Below are 22,498 nucleotides of genomic sequence, written 5' to 3'. Positions count from 1 at the left end.
TCTTCAATGTTCCATTTCACATTTTGTTTTAAGCAGTCTCTCTCATGTTCCAGCTTGACAACTTGTCTTTATTGGTTTCTTCAATGTCGTAGTTTGTCAGCTTGTTTTTTGCAGTCTCTTTCATATTGTTACTTGACATTTTAAGTTTGTGAAGAGAAAGAAGATAGTTAAGAACAATGTTGGGCCCTTGAAGAATGAATTGGGTGAAATTGTTATGGGAAACAGAAAAGTGGCAGAAGAATTTAATAAGTACTTTAGATCTGTCTTCACTAGGGAAGACACAAGCAATCTCCCAGATGTATGGATGGGACAAGGACATAGAGTAACAGAGGAAATAAAACTGATTGACATTAGGTAGGAAACGGTGATGAGTAGACTGATGGGACTGAAGGCTGACAAGTCCCCGGGTCCAGATGGTCTGCATCCTAGGGTACTAAAGGAGGTGGCCCTGGAAATTGTGGATGCATTGGTAATCATTTTCCAATGTTCCTTAGATTCAGGATCAGTTCCTGAAGATTGGAGAATGGCTAATGTTATCCCACTTTTTAAGAAAGGAGGGAGGGAGAAAACAGAGAACTATCATCCTGTCAGCCTACCATCAGTAGTGGGGAAGATGCTAGAGTCCATTATTAAAGATGAAATAGTGGCATATCTAGATAGCAGTGATAGGATTGGGCCGAGCCAGCATGGATTTACCAAGGGCAAATCATGCTTGACTAATCTATTGGAGTTTTTCGAGGATGTAACCATGAAGTTAGACAAGGGAGATCCAGTGGATGTAGTGTACCTCGATTTTCAGAAGGCATTTGATAAGGTCCCACATAGGAGACTGGTGGGTAAAATCAGAGCTCATGGCATTGGGGGGAAGATATTGACATGGATAGAAAACTGGTTGGCAGATAGAAAGCAAAGGGTAGGGGTGAATAGGTATTTCTCGGAATGGCAGGTGGTGACCAGTGGGATGCCACAGGGCTCGGTTTTGGGACCACAGCTGTTTACAATTTACGTCAACAATTTAGATGAAGGCATTGAGAATAACATCAGCAAATTTGCTGATGGTACTAAGCTGGGTGGCAGTGTGACGTGATGAGGATATTAGGAGAATACAGGGTAACTTGGATAGGCTGGGTGAGTGGGCAGATACTTGGCTGATGATGTTTAATGTGAATAAGTGTGAGGTTATCCACTTTGGGAGTAAGAACAGGAAGGCAGATTATTATCTGAATGGTGTAGAGTTGGGTAAGGGAGAAATACAAAGAGATCTAGGAGTCCTTGTTCATCAGTCACTGAAGGTGAATGAGCAAATGCAGCAGGCAGTGAAGAAGGCTAATGGAATGTTGGCCTTTTTTACAAAGGGAATTGAGTACAAGAGCTAGGAAATCCTTTTGCATTTGTACAGAGCCCTGGTGAGACCACACCTGGAGTATTGTGTACAGTTTTGGTCTCCAGGGTTAAGAAAGGACATCCTGGCTATAGAGGAAGTGCAGCGTAGATTCACAAGGTTAATTCCTGGGATGTCCGAACTGTCTTACGCAGAGAGGTTAGAGAGACTGGGCTTGTACACGCTGGAATTAAGGAGATTGAGAGGGGATCTGATTGCAACATATAAGATTATTAAGGGATTGGACAAGATAGAGGCAGGAAATATGTTCCAGATGCTGGGAGAGTCCAGTACCAGAGGGCATGGTTTGAGAATAAGGGGATTCATTTAGGATGGAGTTAAGGAAAAACTTCTTCTCCCAGAGAGTTGTGGGGGTCTGGAATGCACTGCCTCGGAAGGCAGTGGAGGCCAATTCTCTGGATGCTTTCAAGAAGGAGTTAGATAGGTATCTTATGGATAGGGGTATCAAGGGATATGGGGACAAGGCAGGAACCGGGTATTGATAGTAGATGATCAGCCATGATCTCAGAATGGCGGTGCAGGCTCGAAAGGCCGAATGGTCTACTTCTGCACCTATTGTCTATTGTCTATTTTGTTACTTTCATGTTCCAACTTGAAGTTTTGTCTTTAGCAACCTCTTCAATATTCCAACCTGACAAATTATCTGAAGCAGTCCCTTCAATGATGTAGATTGACAACTTTTCTTCAGCAGTCTCTTAAACATTCTATCCTGACAGCTTGTCTTCACCAGTTTCTTCCATATTTATCTTGACAACCTGTCTTTAGCACTCTTCCACGTTCCAACTTGACAACTTGTCTTTAGCAGTCTCTTCCATGTCCCTTGTTGACATCTTGTCCTGACCAGACTCTTTTTGTCCCATCTTGTCATCTTATCTTTAGAAGTCTCTCCCATGTCCCATCTTTTCACCTTCTTTACCAGACTCTACCATGACCCAACTTGACAACTAGTCTTTAGCAGTCTCTTCCATGTTGTTGTTTGACAACATGTCTATAGCAGTCTCTTCAATGTTCCAATTTGACAACATGTCTTTGGTAGTTTCTTTTATGTTCCGTCTTGACATATTGTCTTTACTAATCTCTTCCATGTTCCAACTTGAGAATTTGTCTGTAGCAGTTACTTCCATGTTCTAGGTTGACAACTTGTCTTTTTCTCAATGATGCCATCGTTTTGTTTTCTGAATGCTAAAATCTTCCCAATTCTCACACTCCAAGTTTGGTTCTTGCTCTTTTCTCTTGATCTAACATTATCTATACCTTCACTTGCTAGCCATGTTGGTCTATCATTCCTTAAAAGGATATATATGACTTACACTGTGAATTAATCCCACAAATGTTAGTCATGGCTTGTTTACACTCATGTTTTAAATATGATTCCAAATATGTTGTAGCGAAAGAATGTCTCATGGCTTTGTAGCCTGTTTTATTCAGACTTAACACCAAAGTAAGTCATTCAGTTTTAATGCAAAATTACTTCTTACAGCAGGTAGTGAAAACTGCCCAACATACCACCTTCTTCAGCCTACCTGCCATCAAGGACATACAGTGACTAGAAAAAGTATTCACCCCTCCCCCCTTTAATACGACACATCACTGGTTCAGCAATTGGTTTTAGTAGTCACAGTATTAGTTAAATGGAGATCTGTTTTTGGAGATCACCTGTGTGCAGTCAAGGTGTTTCAATTGTAGTAATTGTAGTAATAATACACCTGTATCTGGAAGGTCAATCTGCTGGTGAGTGAGTCAGTATCCTGGCCAGAACTACACCATGAAGACAAAAAGAACTCTCTGAGCAACTCTGCATAAAGGTTATTGAAAAGCCAGGAGATGGATACAAGAACATTTCCAAGTCACTGAATATTCCTTGTGGTACAGTTAAGTCAATCATCAAGAAATGGAAAGAATATGGCACAGCTGTAAATCTGCCTAGAGCAGGCCGTCCTCAAAACTGAGTGACCGTGCAAGAAGGGGACTAGTGAGGGAGGCCACCAAGAGACCAATGATAACTCTAGAGGGGTTACAAGCTTCAGTGGCTGAGATGGGAGAGACTGCACATACAACAACTGTTGCCCAGGAGCTTCACCAGTCGCAACTTTATGGGAGAGTGGCAAAGAGAAAGCCACTGTTGAGAAAAACTCACATGAAATCTTGGCTAAAGTTTGCCAGAAGCCATGTACGAGACTCTGAAGTCAGCTGGAAGAGTGTTCAATGGCCTGGTGAAACCAAAATTGATTTGTTTGGCCATCAGACTAAACACTATGTTTGGCTTAAACTAGTGGTTACCAACCTTTTTAAGCCCAAGATCCCCTACCTAGGCCTTAGTGAAAGGCAAGATCGACCTACTAAATCGTTTAGAGAAAAAAACAGCTCAGGTTGTACTTCCAACTTGAGGCCCTTTATTTGGGCTAATTGTATTTTAATTATATAAAATGCTTTAGTCAAACTTTCAAATTAATTCAACCAAGAAAACACTGCAATTAGCATATCAAACAGGCCATGGTGGCATCGAGCTCATCCAGCAACGCCTTGAATAAGCAATGCTGAAGCACCTTTGCTCGAATCAAGTTTATCAGTTTGACCACCTGAGTAATTACATGAGAAAAGTCCACAACTTTCCCAGCCAAGGCCCGCTGATGAATCACACAGTGATAATCCAGGAAGTCAGGAAAATCAGAGTCATTACAGCACAGTGCTATAAAACCACCGCACATTGCTGGGGCCCCATCAGTAGTAATTGCCACCAGTTTATAAATAGAGATGTTGTCTTCACAGACTTTTTTTGAACTCATTGTAAATATTCTCACCTCTCGTTCTCTCCTGTAAGTGCAAAAGAGTGAGGAAGACCTCCTTTGTTGTAAAATCCTGGAAAGTCATTCTGACAAATCCAACAAACTGAGCTGTACGCAAGCTAATGACACCACTGTTTTTTGTTTCCCATTTCTTTCACATTTGGGGAATGTTGGCATTTAAAGGGGGAGACGTATTGTAATGTGAGCATTATAAAGATAAGTTAATACCAGTTAGGATCAAGGTAATATAGCAATACTCCCGCTACGGAAACTGTTTGTAAAGAGAGATTGTTTCCGGAGTTGCGGGGCTTTCCTTCCGGTCTTTTCAGCCCGGTGTGCATTAGTGAAAATCTCTGTATGCAAATATCGTTTTACCATCCTAGATAAAGTTGTTCCTTTTGAGCATGAAGTTGTTGAGTGGTCCTTTTTCAAGGTAGAAGTTACTGCATATTTGCATCAAAAGGTTTATCAGGCATAATGTATTTGTGTATTTACTTTTCACTTTTTTCGGGATCAACTTGGGAAGTCTCAAGATCAACCGGTCAGTCGTGATCGACTGGTTGGCGACCTCTAGCTTAAACCAAACACCGCATATCATCAAAAACACACCATCCCTACCGTGAAGCATGGTGGTGACTGTGTCGTGCTGTGGGGATGCTTCACTGCAGCAGGCCCTGGAAGGCTTGTGAAGATAGAGGGTAAAATGAATGCAGCAAAATACAGGGAGATCCTGGAGGAAAACCTGATGCAGTCTGCAAGAGAACTGCAACTTGGGACAAGATTTGTCTTCCAGTAAAACAGTGACCCCAAGCATAACGCCAAAGCTACACAGGAATCTCTTAAAAACAACTATGTCCTGGAGTGGCCAAGTCAGAGTCCAGACCTAAATCCAATTGAAAATTTGTAGCTTGACTTGGAAAGGGCTGTTCACACACGATTCCCATGCAATCTGACAGAGCTTGAGCAGTTTTGTAAAGAAGAATGGGGAAAAATTGCAGTGTCCAGATGTGTAAAGCTGACAGAGACCTACCCACACTGACTCAAGGCTGTAATTGCTGCCAAAGGCACATCTACTGAACACTGACCTGAAGGGGATGAAGGCTTATGCAATTTGTGCTTTATATTTGTAATTAATTTAGATGACTCTGTTTTCACTTTAACTCAAAAGCGTCTTTTCTGTTGATCGGTGTCAAAAAAAGCCAAATTAAATCCAATTCAATGTTGTAAAACGTGAAAACTTCTAAGGGTGGTGGTGGAGTGAATACCTTTTATAGGCACTGTATATTCAGTATGGTTCCATGAAAAAGACCAGCAGCATCATAATGGATCCCACCCACCCTGCTCATGGACTGTTTGGCCCACTCCCTTCAGGAAGGTGGCTACGTAGCATCCACACCAGGACCACCAGACTCACAAATAATTACTTTCCCCAAGCAGATAAGTTGATCAACACCTCCACCCACTAACCCACCCCCAACCATCACTACTTTATCATTTCCTGTCAGAACCACCTTCTGTACTCCTGTACCAAGTGTCACTTTAAGGACACAAGGCATTGGTGACAGCAGCAAGCAGGCAGAGCACCACCAAATGCGGTGAGCTCTTTCTCCTTGCATGGGGTTTTTTCTTAAAAGCAGTAGCTAGTGCACAGGTGCAGGAAGCATCATAGGCATTGGTGGCAGCAGTGGAAGGCAGGCAGAACACCACCAAACCTATTGAGCTCTTTCTCCTAGCATGATGGTTTTCCTTATTTTTTAAACCATAAAAGAGAGGGTCTAGCAGAGTGGCCATCTTTGGACTGGCCACCGTCGGAGTGGGCTTTGATTCAAGAGGCTTCGATGAGAGGAGGCTGAGGCCAGAAAAACTGTTACGAAGGATAGGTTTTCCCTCTCGTTATTGCTGATTTGGGCTTGGTTGCCCATTGTACAGTGCAGACAGGATGGCAGATATGGCAGTGGAATGCTCCTCCTGTAGGATGTGGCAATTCATGGAACCTGATGGTCTCTATGATGACGATGCTTGTGGGAAGTGCAGCCGACTCCAGCTCCCGAAAGACGACATTAAGGAGCCGGAGCTGGAATTGGATGAACTGAGGATCATCCGGGAGGCAGAGTTTTTGATAGATATGACTTTTAAGCAGGTGGTTACACCCAGAGTGCAGAATTCAGGGAGCAGATGGGTGAACACCGAGACAGGTAAAGGGAGAAAGAAGCCATTCCCCTCAGCAATAGATATGGATATGGCTGAGAGGGGTGACCTATCTGGGCAGCCTGACCAATGGCACTGTGGTTGGACCTGAGCTCCGGAAGGATAGGGTGAGTCAGGCGGACTCAGTCATAGGCTACTCGATAGTTAGGGGGACAGATAGGAGATGCAAAGAATCGCCAGGATAGTGCGTTGCATCCCAAAAGCTAGGGTTGAGGATGTCTCTGACCGGTTGCTGAATATTCTTGAAGAGGAGGGTGAGCAGCCGGAGGTCGTGGTACAAGTTGGTACCAATGACATGGGGGGCAGGAGAGGGGTAGAGGTCCTGCGCAGCGAGTTTAGGAAGTTAGGAAGGAGGCTGAAGAGCAGGACCTCCAAGGATGGTAATCTCTGGATTACTCTGGGTGCCACACGCTAGGGAAGGTCAGAACAGGAAGATAGAGCAGATGAATGAGTGCAGGGAACAGGGTTTCAAGCCCTTGGATCAATGAACCTTTTTCTGGGGAAAGAGTGGCTTGTACACGCGAGACAGGTTGCACCTGAACTGAAAGGGACCAATATCCTGGCATGGAGGTTTGCTAATGCTATTGGGGAGAAGTTTATACGTTTTCCCTGTGACCAAACATGTACTGTTAGTAGGGTAATTGATCATTGTAAATTGTCTGGCGACTAGGTTAGGGTTTAGCTGTGGTTTGCTGGCTGGCACAGCCTAGAGGGCTGCAAGGGTCTTTTCCGCACTGTAGCCGAATAAAGAAATAATAGTATTTATATTTATTGTATTTTCTCTATTATTTTGTTCTTTATCTTATTGTGTTTTTTTGTGCTGTATCATATCCAGAGTAACGATTACAGTACTGTGCAAAAGTTGCAGTATATACATATATCTAGGAAGCCTAAGAATTTTGCACAGTACTGTATTTGACAACATGAAGCAGAGAGCAAGTTTGTAAATCTGGTGGGAGCAAAGGATGTTGGGAATGGAGAAGGTGGAGCACCGCGAGAGGGGAGTGGGACAGGTGGCAGAGACGGAGTGCCAGGCGTGCGGGGGTGGTGTGGGTACAGACAAACCAGCCCTGAGACACCAGCCAAGGTGATTCAATTCCAAACAATTGGTTTATTGATCATTACAGAACATCTCTCTGGTGCATCCCACTCCCCCTCCTCTCCCTTCCTCTTTTTCCAGTCATGATACCCCTCTCCCTGCCCCCATTCCCACTCTCAGTCCGCAGCAGAGACCCCTATCAGAATCAGGTTTATCATCACTCACGTATGTCATACAATTTGTTTTTTTTGTGCAGCACAGTGCATTATATAAAATTTCTACAGTTCTGTGCAAAACTCTCAGGCTTGAGGCATTGGTACGTTCTCCGCATGACCATGTGGATTTCCTCAGTTGGCTCCAGTTTCCTCCCACAGTCCAAAGCAGTACAGGTTAGTGGACAGGCTATGTCGACACCTGATACTTGCAGGCTGCCACCAGCACAAACCTCATTGATTTGATTTGATGCCAACGCCACATTTCACTGTACGCTTTGCTGTACCTGTGACAAATAAAGCTAATCTTTATATTTTTCTTGGTCATCTGGAGGATCTTGATATGCACAGATTAGATTTGCAATGGTGAGGACACTTGTGGCGGAAGTTTGTAGGCTTGAGATGGTGTACGGTGCTGTAACAATATGCAAGGCTTTCTCCTAGCCCATCCCTCCGACCACATACCGTCCCCAGTCCGGTCTCACCTGTCACCTCTTAGCTTGTACTCCTCCTCCTCCCCTCCCACCTTCTAGCCCATCCCTCCGACCACATACCGTCCCCAGTCCGGTCTCACCTGTCACCTCTCAGCTTGTACTCCTCCTCCTCCCCTCCCACCTTCTAGCCCATCCCTCCGACCACATACCGTCCCCAGTCCGGTCTCACCTGTCACCTCTCAGCTTGTACTCCTCCTCCTCCCCTCCCACCTTCTAGCCCATCCCTCCGACCACATACCGTCCCCAGTCCGGTCTCACCTGTCACCTCTCAGCTTGTACTCCTCCTCCTCCCCTCCCACCTTCTAGCCCATCCCTCCGACCACATACCGTCCCCAGTCCGGTCTCACCTGTCACCTCTCAGCTTGTACTCCTCCTCCTCCCCTCCCACCTTCTAGCCCATCCCTCCGACCACATACCGTCCCCAGTCCGGTCTCACCTGTCACCTCTCAGCTTGTACTCCTCCTCCTCCCCTCCCACCTTCTAGCCCATCCCTCCGACCACATACCGTCCCCAGTCCGGTCTCACCTGTCACCTCTCAGCTTGTACTCCTCCTCCTCCCCTCCCACCTTCTAGCCCATCCCTCCGACCACATACCGTCCCCAGTCCGGTCTCACCTGTCACCTCTCAGCTTGTACTCCTCCTCCTCCCCTCCCACCTTCTAGCCCATCCCTCCGACCACATACCGTCCCCAGTCCGGTCTCACCTGTCACCTCTCAGCTTGTACTCCTCCTCCTCCCCTCCCACCTTCTAGCCCATCCCTCCGACCACATACCGTCCCCAGTCCGGTCTCACCTGTCACCTCTTAGCTTGTACTCCTCCTCCTCCCCTCCCACCTTCTAGCCCATCCCTCCGACCACATACTGTCCCCAGTCCGGTCTCACCTGTCACCTCTTAGCTTGTACTCCTCCTCCTCCCCTCCCACCTTCTAGCCCATCCCTCCGACCACATACTGTCCCCAGTCCGGTCTCACCTGTCACCTCTTAGCTTGTACTCCTCCTCCTCCCCTCCCACCTTCTAGCCCATCCCTCCGACCACATACCGTCCCCAGTCCGGTCTCACCTGTCACCTCTCAGCTTGTACTCCTCCTCCTCCCCTCCCACCTTCTAGCCCATCCCTCCGACCACATACCGTCCCCAGTCCGGTCTCACCTGTCACCTCTCAGCTTGTACTCCTCCTCCTCCCCTCCCACCTTCTAGCCCATCCCTCCGACCACATACTGTCCCCAGTCCGGTCTCACCTGTCACCTCTTAGCTTGTACTCCTCCTCCTCCCCTCCCACCTTCTAGCCCATCCCTCCGACCACATACTGTCCCCAGTCCGGTCTCACCTGTCACCTCTTAGCTTGTACTCCTCCTCCTCCCCTCCCACCTTCTAGCCCATCCCTCCGACCACATACTGTCCCCAGTCCGGTCTCACCTGTCACCTCTTAGCTTGTACTCCTCCTCCTCCCCTCCCACCTTCTAGCCCATCCCTCCGACCACATACCGTCCCCAGTCCGGTCTCACCTGTCACCTCTCAGCTTGTACTCCTCCTCCTCCCCTCCCACCTTCTAGCCCATCCCTCCGACCACATACCGTCCCCAGTCCGGTCTCACCTGTCACCTCTCAGCTTGTACTCCTCCTCCTCCCCTCCCACCTTCTAGCCCATCCCTCCGACCACATACCGTCCCCAGTCCGGTCTCACCTGTCACCTCTTAGCTTGTACTCCTCCTCCTCCCCTCCCACCTTCTAGCCCATCCCTCCGACCACATACTGTCCCCAGTCCGGTCTCACCTGTCACCTCTTAGCTTGTACTCCTCCTCCTCCCCTCCCACCTTCTAGCCCATCCCTCCGACCACATACTGTCCCCAGTCCGGTCTCACCTGTCACCTCTCAGCTTGTACTCCTCCTCCTCCCCTCCCACCTTTTTTTGTAATTTTTTTTATTGAAGTTCATCATCAAACAAACATTTCCATAAGATGTATTTCAGACATTGTACATATATATCATATAATCATATATATCACAAATCTCCACATAATATTTATCTGAGGTATGCACTTATAGAAAAGAGTGGAAAGAAAAAACAAGCAAAAGGAAAGAACTATGTACAAGTAGGGAGTGATCTTTTTTTACAACATATTCATTGATTTGTGAGAATAAAATCAGGCCTATGAGGCATTACGTAGTTAAACCATTTTTCCCAGTATGAATCAAATTGTTTCAGCTTATGATTAACAGATGCTGTTATCTTCTCCATTTTGTAAATGTCCATTGTCATTTCCATCCATGTATTTAAAGTTGGGCTCTCCTGTGACAACCATTTCCTAGTAAGAGTCTTTTTACCAGCCACCAACAGTAGATTCATTAAATATTTATCTCTTTTCAACCATTCTTGAGGTATATATCCAAAATATATGGTCTTACTTTCTAAGGGTATTTCACATTTAAAGATGCATTGTAGGGCATTGTGTATCCCCCTCCAATAGTTTTTGATAACAGGGCAGTCCCAAAAAATATGATAATAATTTGCATTTTGATTTCCACAATTTCTCCAGCAAACAGGGAGGTTACTATCATAATGGGATTTCTGAGGGGGTGTAATAAAATATCTTATCCAGTTTTTCCATCCAAACTCCCTTCATTTCTGTGAACTGGTACACTTCCATTGATATCTCCATATTGTTGTCCATTCTTCCTCAGATATAATTATTTCTCCTTCCTTCTCCCATTTTGTTTTAATGTATGAAGTTGAATGTGCTTTAAGATTTGAGAACCCCTTATACATGCTTGAAATGATTCTACTACCATTATCTGAATTATATGCTTTTCTAAAGAGCTCTGTCAAGCATGTATTTGCCTTGGTTACATTTTAAGCAACTTATTAGCACATTGTCACAGCTGTAAATACTAATAAAAATCTTGTTTTTCTAATGTGTTTCTCTTTAAGCATTTCAAAATTGATCAGTGTTCCTTCTTTCATTATGTTGCAAGGAACTGTTATTCCTTTAGCTGTCCAGTCCTTAAATCTAGCATCCAATTTATTTGTTGTAAAATCCAAGTCATATGCACACCATTTAAGAATTGCAATATCTCCCTCTAGATTATATTCTTTTATAGTAGTTTTCCATATTTTAAGAGTCAATTTCACCCCTGGGTTATGAGCAGTATTTATGTACCTTTGCAGTTCCCCCCCCCCACCTTCTTATTTTGGCTTCTTCCTCCTCCCTTTTCGGTCCCGATGAAGGGTCTCTGCCCAAAAGGTCGACTGCTTATTCTCCCTCATCAATGCCGATGATTTCTTCCAGAGGTTTAGAATATTGTGCAAAAGTCTTAGGCACATTTATATAGCCAGGGTGCCTAAGACCTTTGCACAGTATTGTAGTAATTTTATGTATTGCTCTATAATGTTGCTGGGAGTGGGAAACACAGAGAGCCATTCTGTAATGGATCAGTAACCTAGTTGCCTGGCATCTCAGGGCTGAGTGTGTCTACACCGCACTCCTTCTCTGCCACCTGTACCACACCCCTCCTGGGGCCCTCCACCCTCATTGTCTCCAAACTCCTTTGCTCCTACCAGATGTACAAACTCGCTCTCTGCTCCATGTTAGCAAATACTGTAGCATTCTACATATAAATATGTGTACTGTACGTTCTCCCTGTGACCGGCTGTGTGCTTCGGTAGATGTACTCATTAAGGTTAGTGAGTTGAGGGTATGCCATGTTGGTACCAAAAGCATAACAACACTTGCAAATCCTCGTACTGAAACCCTGGTGGGGGGAAGGATCACAAACAAAAGAAGATGCCGATGACTGTACTGTTTCCCTAGATGCAGCCTGGCCTGCTGCATTCCTCCAGCATTTTGTGGGAGCACAGGATGTTGGGACTGGCGAGGGTGGAGAGGGTATGGGGCAGGTGGCAGAGGAGTGCCAGTGATAGCAGTGGCATGAGTGCAGACGCACCCAGCCCTAAGACACCAGCCAAGGTCATTTGATCCCAAACAACTGGTTTATTGATCATTACAGAATGTCTCTCTGGTGCTTCCCACTCCCTCTCCTCCCTTCCCCTATCCCTCCCCTCTCCCTTCCCTTCTCCTGCTCCTTCCCACTCTCAGTCCACAATAGAGACCCATATCAGAATCATCACTCACACATCATGACATTTGTTTTTTCTTGTGGCAGCAGTACAGCGCAATACATAACATTCCTACAATACAGTGCACCCTGACTGTCGATGTACCTGTATGCTTCCGGCAGTGCCTCTGTACAAAGTGGTGTCAGATGGGTAAGGTGTCACACTGACAGACGGGCAGACCTCGTCATCCCTTCCACTCGCATGAGGGACTTTGAAGCTGCTTTTAACTCCTCCAGGAACAGGATGATGTCAGCATAATCACAGACTCCATCTCCATTCAAAGGCATCTTGCCTGGCGGTCCCAGCTTCCTCAGAAGCGGTGTTGATGTCTCGATAAACAACAGCTGGTTGTTTATGGGGCTGGTTTAACATGTGGGAAGGTCCCAGGGCACTACAGCGGAGCGTTATCAAACGTAAACTGATGCCAGTCTACCTGAAGGGATACAGGGACTGGGAATGCAAAGATGGGTGGGAGGGAGGGGAGAGCAGGACAGCTAAAGGGGGGATTTGAGAGCTCGGGGAGGGAAAGGAGGGCAAGGAGGTCGCAGGAGGGGTATTTGAGAGCTCAGGGGAGGGAAAGGAGGGCAAGGAGGTCGCAGGGGGGTATTTGAGAGCTCAGGGGAGGGAAAGGAGGGCAAGGAGGTCATAGGAGGGGTATTTGAGAGCTCAGGGAATGAAGGGGAGGGCAAGGAGGTCATAGGAGGGGTATTTGAGAGCTCAGGGAATGAAGGGGAGGGCAAGGAGGTCACAGGATGGATATTTGAGAGCTCAGGGGATGAAGGGGAGGGCAAGGAATTTGAAGCTGGGAGAGAGCTAAGGGAGGGATAGGAGGGCAAGAGAAGAGGGAGAGAGCTCAGGGGAAGAACAGGAGGGCAAAATGTTGAAGAGGGGTTTGAGCGCTCAGTGTAAGGGCAAGCAAGTCTAAGAAGGGGAAGAGAGCTCAGGGGAAGGAGAGGAGAGTAACAAGGATGAAGGGGGTATTTGAGAGCTCAGGGGAGGGAGAAGAGGGCAGGAGAGGAGGGAGAGGAGAGCTCTCAGGATGGAGAGGAGGACAAGGAGGTTGAAGGAGGGAATTGAGAGCTCAGGAAGGGTGAGGAGGGCATGGATGTTGAAGGGGGAAGTTGAGAGCTTGAGGGAATGAGAGCAGGGCAAGAGAGAAGGGAGAGGAATGCTCTCCGGATGAAGAGGAGGGCAAGGAGGTTGAAAGGGGAAAATGAGAGCTCGGGAAGGGTATGGAGGGCAAGGACACTGAAGGGGGTGATTGGTGATTGGAAGCTCAGGGTCAGAAATGGGTGGCAAGGAGGTTGAAAGGGAATTTGAGAACTCAGGAGCGAGAGGTGGGCAAGGACATTGAAAGGGAATTTGAGAATGGGGAGGGAGAGTAGGGCATGTAAGTTGAAGAGGGGATTTGAGGGCTCAGGAGAGGGAGAGGATGGTGGGGGGGTTGAGGGGGAATTTGATAACTCAGGTAAGAGATAGGAGGCACTTCAGAACTCATGGGAGGGAGAGAAGGCTGAGGCGGTGGAGGGGTATTCAAGAACTCAGGGGAAGGAGAGGACAGCAAGAGGGTTGAAAGTGGAGATTTGATAGCTCAGGAGATGGTGCCATTGCTATTACAAAGGAAGAAGAGCTAGCAAGCTCAAAGGTTTTAAGGCGGATAAGTCACCTGGACCAGATGAACTACATCCCAGAGTCCTGAGAGAGATTGCTGAAGAGATAACAGACGCATTGATCATGATCTTTCAAGAGGACTGGAAGATTGCAAATGTCACTCCACTCTTTAAGAAAGAAAGAAGGCAAAAGAAAAAAATTATAAGTTATAGCCTAACCTCAGTGGTTGGGAAAGTGTTGGAGTCTATTATTAAGGATGAGGTTTTGAGGTACTAAGACACTAATGATAAATGAAGTCAAAGTCAGCATGGTTTCTGTAAAGGGAAATCTCGCCTGACAAATCTGTTAGAGTTTGAGGAAATAACAAGCAGGGTGGGCAAAGGAGTGGCAGTGAATGTGATTTTCGTGGATTTTGATGAGGTGCCACGCATGAGGCTGCTTTACAAGTTAAAATCTAATGGTGTTACAGAAAAGTCACTGGCATTGGTAGTAGAATAGGTGATAAACAGAAGGCAGCAAGTGGGGTAAAAGGGGATCTTTGCTGGTTGGCTGCTGATGACCAGTGGTGTTCCTCAGGGGTCAGTATTGGGACCGCTACTTTTGACATTATTTGTCAGTGATTTAGATAATGGAATTGATGGCTTTGTGGCAAAATTTATGGATGAAAGGAAGATGGGTAGTGTTGAGGAAGCAACGTGATTGCAGCAAGACTTAGACAAATTGGAAGAATGAGAGAAAAGGCAGTTGATAGAATAGTGTTGCCACAAGTATGATAATGCATTTTGGTAAAAAGAACAATAGTGCAGACTATTATCAAAATAGAGAAAGGTTCAAATAAGAGAAGTGCAAAGGGACTTAGGAGTCTTTGAGCAAGACTGCCAGAAAGCCAGAAAAATTGAGGGCTCTATGGTAGGGAAATTCCTTTGGCACAATTGTGGGCCAAAGGGACTGTAATGCACTGTAGATTTCTATATTCCATGTTCTATGTTCTATGGTTAATTTATAGATTGAGAGAGTGGTAAAGAGGCAAATGCAATGTTGGCATTTATTTCAAGGGAAATAGAATATAAAAACAAGATAATGCTGAGTCTTTATAAGACACTTGTCAGGCCGCACTTGAAATATTGTCAACAATTTTGGGTCCTATATCATAGAAAGGATGTATTGTCATCAAAGAGAGTCCAGAGGAAGTTCACAAGGATGATTCTGGGAATGAAGGGGTTAACATATGAGAAGTGTTTGGCAGCTTTGGGCCTGTACTCACTGGAATTTAGAAGAATTTGTGGAGTTCTCATTGAAACCCACTGAATGTTGAATGGACTAGATAGGGTGGATGTGAAGAGGATATTTCCTATGGTTGAGTAGCCAGAACTAGAGGGTACAGCCTCAAAATTGAGGGGCGACCTTTTAGGACAGAAAAAGGTGGAATTTTTTTAGCCAGAGAGTGGTAAATCTCTGTCACAGATTGTGGTGGAGGCTGAGTCTGTGGATCTATTGAAGGCCGAAGTTGATCGTTTCCTGATCGGTCAGGGCATCAAAGGATATGGGAAGAAGGCAGGTTTATGGGTTTGAGTGGGAACCAGGATCAGCCATAATGGAATGGCAGAGCAGACTCGATGGGCTGAATGGCCTAATTCTGCTCCTATGTCCTATGGTCTTATGGGCTTATGATAGCTCGGGAAGGAGAGGAGGGTGAGGAGGTCGAAGAGGAGTCTTGAGAATTCAGGGGAGGGAGGGGAGAGTGAAGAGGTTGAGGAGAGATTTGATAAGTCTGGGGAGTTTGGGGAGTGTAAGGATGTTGAGGGGGGTTTGAGAACTCAGGTGGGGGAAGTTTGTGGGGGGGTGTTAAGGGGGGAGTCTCAAGACCTCGGCATCAGAGTTGGTTGTTAGTCGTGGAACATTAGTCCATAAGATATATGAGCAGAATTGGAACATTCGGCTCAGCGAGTTCTTGCCACTCTTTGTTCATGGCTGAATTATTTTTCCCCGTGCGCCTGCTTTCTCGCCATAACAGAGAACTTACAACTGTATAGCACAGGATAGGCCCTTCGGCCTACAATGCTGCGCCAACCCTTTAACTCACTCCAAGAACAATATAGCCCAAGGGTTCCCAACCTGGGGTCCACGGACCCCTTGCTTAATGATATTAGTCACTGGCATAAAAATGGTTGGGAACCCCTAATCTGATTCTCCCCTCCCACATGGTCCTCTATTTCTCTTTCATCCATGTGCCTCTAAGTATCTCTAAAATGTCTTGTTTCACACCCTCATTAGTCAAGAACCTATCAATCTCTGCTTTAAATATACTCAATGTCTTAGCCTCCACAGCCATCTGCAGTAATGAATTCCACAGATTCACCATTCTCCGATGAATGAAATTCCTCCTCATCTCTGTTCTAAATAAATGTCCCTCTAATCTGATTCTGTGCCCTCTGATCTTTGATCCTCCACATCATTTCATCCAAGTCCCATATTATTCAGTGGGTATCAATAAGAATCCCTCTTATTCTTGTAAACTCCAGTGAGCACAGGCCCAGAGCCATCCAACACTTCTCAATTCCTGGGGTCATCTCATGAACCTCATTGGACCCTGTCCAGTCTCAGCCCATCCTTTCTTAGATATCATCATCACTATGTGCTGTGTTGTAAGATGTGGGCAATTTCTGTCTTTCCAAGACCATGATTGTACATGGCAAATTTTTCTACAGAATTGGTTTCCCATTCCCTTCTTCTGGGCAGTGCCTTTACCTGACAGGTGACCCCAGTCATTATCAATATCCTCCAGAGACCAATACTCCTCAGGACTTGTGATATGCACCAACTGTTCCTACAACCATTCAGCACCTGCTCCCATGACTTCACATGACCCTGATTGGGGAGGGTGGGCTAAGCAGGTGCTACACCTTGCCCAAGGGTGACTTACAGGCCAGCGGAAGGAAGGAGAAATTCACATCTCCTTTGTAGAACTGTACGGGAACCAAACTGAAGAGGCAGAGGAATAGGCAGTTGGCTTACAAATAGAGAAAGCTTCGAGACAGTGTGAGAGGGAGGATATGCAGGTGATAGAGAAGGGACGGCTCAGACCAATGGTTTGAGATGTGTCTATTTTAATGCAAGGAGTGTTTTGAACAAAGCACATGAACTTAAAACGTGAATCAGCACTTGGAGCTATGATGATGTGGCCATTACAGTAATTTGGATGGCTCTGGGGAAGGAATGGTTATTTCGAGTGCCGGGCTTTAGATGTTTCAGGAAGGACAGGGAGGGAGACAAAAGAGGTGGGGGCGTGGCACTGCTGATCAGAGACCGTGTCATGGCTGCAGAAAAGGAGGAAGTCATGGAGGGATTGTCTACGGAGCCTCTGTGGGTGGAAGTTAGGAACAGGAAGGGACCAATAATTCTTCTGGGTGTTTTTTATAGACCACCCAATAGTAACAGGGACATTGAAGAGCAGATAGGAAGACAGATTCTGGAAAGGTGTAATAATACCAAGGCTGTCGTGATGGGAGATTTTAATTTCCCAAATATCGATTGGCATCTCCCTAGAGCGAGGGGTTTAGATGGGGCAGAGCTTGTTAGGAGTGTTCAGGAAGGTTTCCTGACACAATATGTAGATAAGCCTACAAGAGGAGAGGCTGTACTTGATCTGGTATTGGGAAATGAACCTGGTCAGGTGTCAGATCTCTCAGTGGGAGAGCGTTTTGGAGACAGTGATCACAATTCTATTTCCTTTACCACAGCATTGGAGAGGGATAGGAACAGACAAGTTAGGAAAGCGTGTAATTGGAGTAAGGGGAAATATGAGTCCATCAGACAGGAACTTGAAAACATGAATTGGGAACAGATGTGCTCAGGGAAATGCACGGAAGAAATGTAGCAAACGTTCAGGGGATATTTGCTTGGAGTTCTTCATGGGTACATTCTAATGAGGCAGGGAATGGACGGTAGGGTACTGGAACCATGGTGTACAAAGACTGTTGTAAATCTAGTCAGGAAAAGAAGAACTTACGAAAGGTTCAAAAAACTAGGTAATGATAGAGATCTAGAAAATTATAAGGCTAGCAGGTAAAAGCTTAAGAATGAAATTAGGAGAGCCAGAAGGGGCCATGAGAAGGCCTTGGCAGACAGGATTAAGGAAAACCCCAAGGCATTCTACAAGTATGTGAGGAGCAAGAGGTTAAGACGTGAGAGAATAGGGCCAATCAAGTGCGATAGTGAAAAAGTGTGTATGGAACTGGAAGAGATAGCAGAGGTACTTAATAAGTACTTTGCTTCAGTATTTACCATGGAAAAGGATCTTGGTGATTGTAGGAATGACGTACAGCGGACTGAAAAGCTTGAGCATGTAGATATTAAGAAAGAGGATGTGCTGGAGCTTTTGGAAAGCATCAAGTTGGATAAGTCACTGGGACCAGACATGATGTACCAGGGAGGAGATTGCTGAGCCTCTGGCGATGATCTTCGCATCAACAATGGGTCAGGAGAGGTCCCAGAGGATTGGAGGGTTGTGGATGTTGTTCCCTTATTCAAGAAATGGAGTGGGGATAGCCTCGTAAATTATCGATCAGTGATTCTTACTTCAGTCGTTGGTAAGTTGATGGAGAAGATACTGAGAAGCAGGTTTTATGAACATTTGGAGAGGCGTAATACGATTAGAAATAGTCAGCATGGCTTTGTCAAAGACAGGTCGTGCCTTACGAGCCTGATTGAATTTTTTGAGGATGTGACTAAACACATTGATGAAGGTAGAGCAGTAGATGTAGTGTATATGGATTTCAGCAAGGCATTTGACGAGGTACCCCATGCAAGGCTTATTGAGAAATAAGGAGGCATGGGATCCAGGGGACATTGCTTTGTGGATCCAGAACTGGCTTGCCCACAGAAGGCAAAGAGTGGTTGTAGATGGGTCATATTCTGCTTGGAGACCGGTGACCAGTGGTGTGACTCAGAGATCTGTTCTGGGACCCCTTCTCTTCATGATTTTTATAAATGACCTGGATGAGGAAGTGGAGGGATGGGTTAGTAAATTTGCTGATGACACAAAGGTTGGGGGTGTTGTGGATAGTGTGGAGGGCTGTCAGAGATTACAGCAGGACATTGATAGGATGCAAAACTGGGCTGAGAACTGACAGATGGAGTTCAACCCAGATAAGTGTGAAGTGGTTCATTTTGGTAGGTCAAATATGATGGCAGAATATAGTATTAATGGTAAGACTCTTGGCAGTGTGGAGGATCAGAGGGATCTTGGGGTCCGAGTCCATAGGATGCTCAAAGCAGCTGCGCAGGTTGACTGTGTTGTTAAGAAGGGGTATGGTGTATTGACCTTCATTAACTGTGGAATCGAATTTAGGAGCCAAGAGGTAATGTTGCAGCTATATAGGAACCTGATCAGACCCCACTTGGAGTACTGTGCTCAGTTCTGGTCGCCTCACTACAGGAAAGATGTGGAATCCATAGAAAGGGTGCAGAAGAGATTTACAAGGATGTTGTCTGGATTGGGGAGCATGCCTTATGAGAATAGGTTGAGTGAACTTGGCCTTTTCTCCTTGGAGTGATGGAGGATGAGAGGTGACCCAATAGAGGTGTATAAGATGATGAGATTCATTGATCATGTGGATAGTCAGAGGCTTTTTCCCAGGGCTGAAATGGGAGGGCACAGTTTTAAGGTGCTTGGGAGTAGATACAGAGGAGATGTCAGGGGTAAGCCTTTTATGTAGAGAGTGGTGAGTGTGTGGAATGGGCTGCCGGTGACGGTGGTGGAGGTGGATACGATAGGGTTTTTTAAGAGACTCTTGGACAGGTACATGGAGCTTAGAAAAATAGAGGGCTTTGGGTAATCCTCAGTAATTTCTAAGGTAATGACATGTTCAGCACAGCTTTGTGGGCCGAAGGGCTGTACTGTTCTGTAGTTTTCTATGTTTCTGTTTCTCTGTTATGGAGAGGAAAAGGTTTGGAAATAAGGGACGGTTAATTTGGAGGGGTGTCAGTGCAAAATAAGGGTGGGCCAGAAGCAGAGGGGGGGGAGCCCCTTCACCCCAAGGTTTCTGGACACCCCTGCTATGGTGGCGAGCAGGTGTTTCCCGTGAGATCCTACCAAGATGCCTGACCAGTGGTGAATGGCACGATCTCACAAACGGCTACGTGGAGTTCCAATCTTGTAATGACTGATCAGGATACCTTGGGGGAGTTCATCAGCGTCACCCCTACAGTAGGAATGACAGTGGGGAGTGGGTCACTAATGTCTAATGTCTATTTGTCGGTGGTCCACGAGGAAACCAAATGACGTCTCCTCTAGCCAATGCTGCCTGGATTAGAGAGCATGTCTTATGAGGATGGGTTGATCAAGCTTGGGCTACTTTCTTTGGAGTGAAATAGGATGAGTAGTGACTTAACAGAGCTGTACAAGATGATAAGGGGAATATGAGGCCGTCCATTAGTCAGGATCAGCTACGAATGCTGCGTCCCAGCTATCAATATGATAGTGGTAAACTATGTATACCTGTCTGGACATGCGCCCCCGCCCGCTGACTGCTCCTGTGGCTCCTCTCACAGACCCCTGTATAAAGGTGATTGGGGCACTGCTCCTCCCTCAGTCTCCGAGATGTCATGCTCCCTTTTCGCTGTTAATAAAAGCCTATAGTTCACTTCCAGTCTCCGAGAGTTATTGATGGTGATACGCAGGCCTGGGCAGTACAATATGGAGAGAAAGCTGTTGCCCATGTAGCAAGCTCCTCCTCTTCACACAGTTGCTGAACCCAAGGGAAAGGCAGAGACGGATACAGTTTGGCACCAGGTTTGGTGGTGGAATATTCGGGTTACTTACCAGACTCTCAGAGAGGAACGTGGATGAAAGAAAGCTGGAGGGCTATGTGGGAGGGAAGGGTTTAATTGATCTTAATTGGTTGGCATAACATCACGGGCTGCAGGGCCTGTGCTATGTATGCCTCCTGCACCATCATGGCTGATCTATTAGTTATCTGCATATTCCGCTGCCTTGGGAAATCTGACAGCATAATTAAGGATCCCTCGCATCCCAGTCATTCTCCCTTCTGTCCCCTCCCGTTGGGCTGAGGGCCCTGTACTATGCTGCACCATTCTGTACTCTAGTTTAGAGCAAAGAACATAGAGAGGTCCTCCACTGCTCAGTGTCAGCCATAGGTGTTGCGTCCCAGCTGTCTATGTGATACGCAAGCCAAGGCAGTACAATATGGCCATCTGATGGCCCAAAGGAACAGCAGAGACAGATACTGTTTGGCATCAGCAGTGTTGCAAGATTTGCCAGTCAGCATTGAACTCAATGTACGACTCCAGCTGCAGAATTTTCCCTTGGAGATTACTCCTAAAGCCTTTCCCATGAGTCGCTTTCAGATCAGAGTTTTCCTTCTCCTTGCTGAGCTGCCAACCACCCCATCTGCCTGAAGCAACTGGTTTTAACGAGCCAGTAACCCACCTTTGCTCCTTCTCCTGTCAGTAGAAATGACTCTGCTGGGCTTAATAGCTAAGCCACATGTGAAGGCCAGGAGCTGTACTTGGTTGTCAGAGGGTACTTAGACACACACCATTGGGAGCATTTAATAGGTAGTGGGAGTTTGTCCCCATTATCACCTCTAGCTATAACAACCTTAAGGAACCATAGAAGCTAGAACAATACATGTCCTTTGACCCATGATGTTATGCCAACCTTTCAACCCATCCCAAGACTAACCTCACCCTACCTTCCTACATAGCTTTCTATTATTTTCCCTTTTATCCAGGTGCCTATCTAAGACTTTCATAAATGTCCCTAATGTATCTGCTTCTGCTGCCAGTATTGGCAGTGAGATCCACATGCTACCTAATCTTCAAAGTTCAAAGTAAAATTTATTATCAGACTTCACCACATACAACTCTGAGATTCTTTTCTGCGGGCATACTTAGCAAATCTATAGATGAGTAACTGTAAGCTGTAAACATCAGGAACTATGAACTGTAAACCAACTGTGCAAATGCAGATATAAATAAATAGCAATAAATCCCCTCGAAGATACCCTCTCGAGAGAGGAAAGAGGGCGTCAAGTGCCCGTCGCCTTTCCCCTCGTGACTGTGAGGCATAGGTAGAGCAGGGACAGGATTCCACATTATAAAGCACTACACGTACAAGCACAGTTTTTGGCATCCAGTCTGTGCTGAACTATTATTTGTCTGGTCCTATTGGCCAGCACCTGGATCATAGCCGCTCCATACACCTAACCAAAATTCTCCCTAGTCTCATCGAATCACACCGGGACCATAGCCCTCCCATGCATATACTTCTCCAAACTTCTCCCTAGTCCCATCGACCCACACCGGGACCATAGCCCTCCATACCCCTCCCATCCATGTCCCTATCCAAATTTCTCCCTAGTTCCATTAACCCACACTCAGACCATAGCCCTCCATCCCCCTCCTATCAAACTTCTCTCAAATGTTGAAATCGAACCCATATCTTCCACTTGCACTGGCAGCTTATTCCACACTCATCGTAGAATCATAGAAGAGTGCAGCACAGGAACAGGCCCACAATGCTGCACTGAACCAGCTAAAAAGTAAATCAATCCCCCCTCCCAAAACCTCATCCCTCCTCCCTACACCACATCCATACCCCTCCATCTTCCT

Source organism: Hypanus sabinus, chromosome 11, assembly GCF_030144855.1.
Source record: "Hypanus sabinus isolate sHypSab1 chromosome 11, sHypSab1.hap1, whole genome shotgun sequence".
Lineage (NCBI taxonomy): Eukaryota > Metazoa > Chordata > Chondrichthyes > Myliobatiformes > Dasyatidae > Hypanus > Hypanus sabinus.
Note: the sequence above shows the minus strand (reverse complement) of the source record.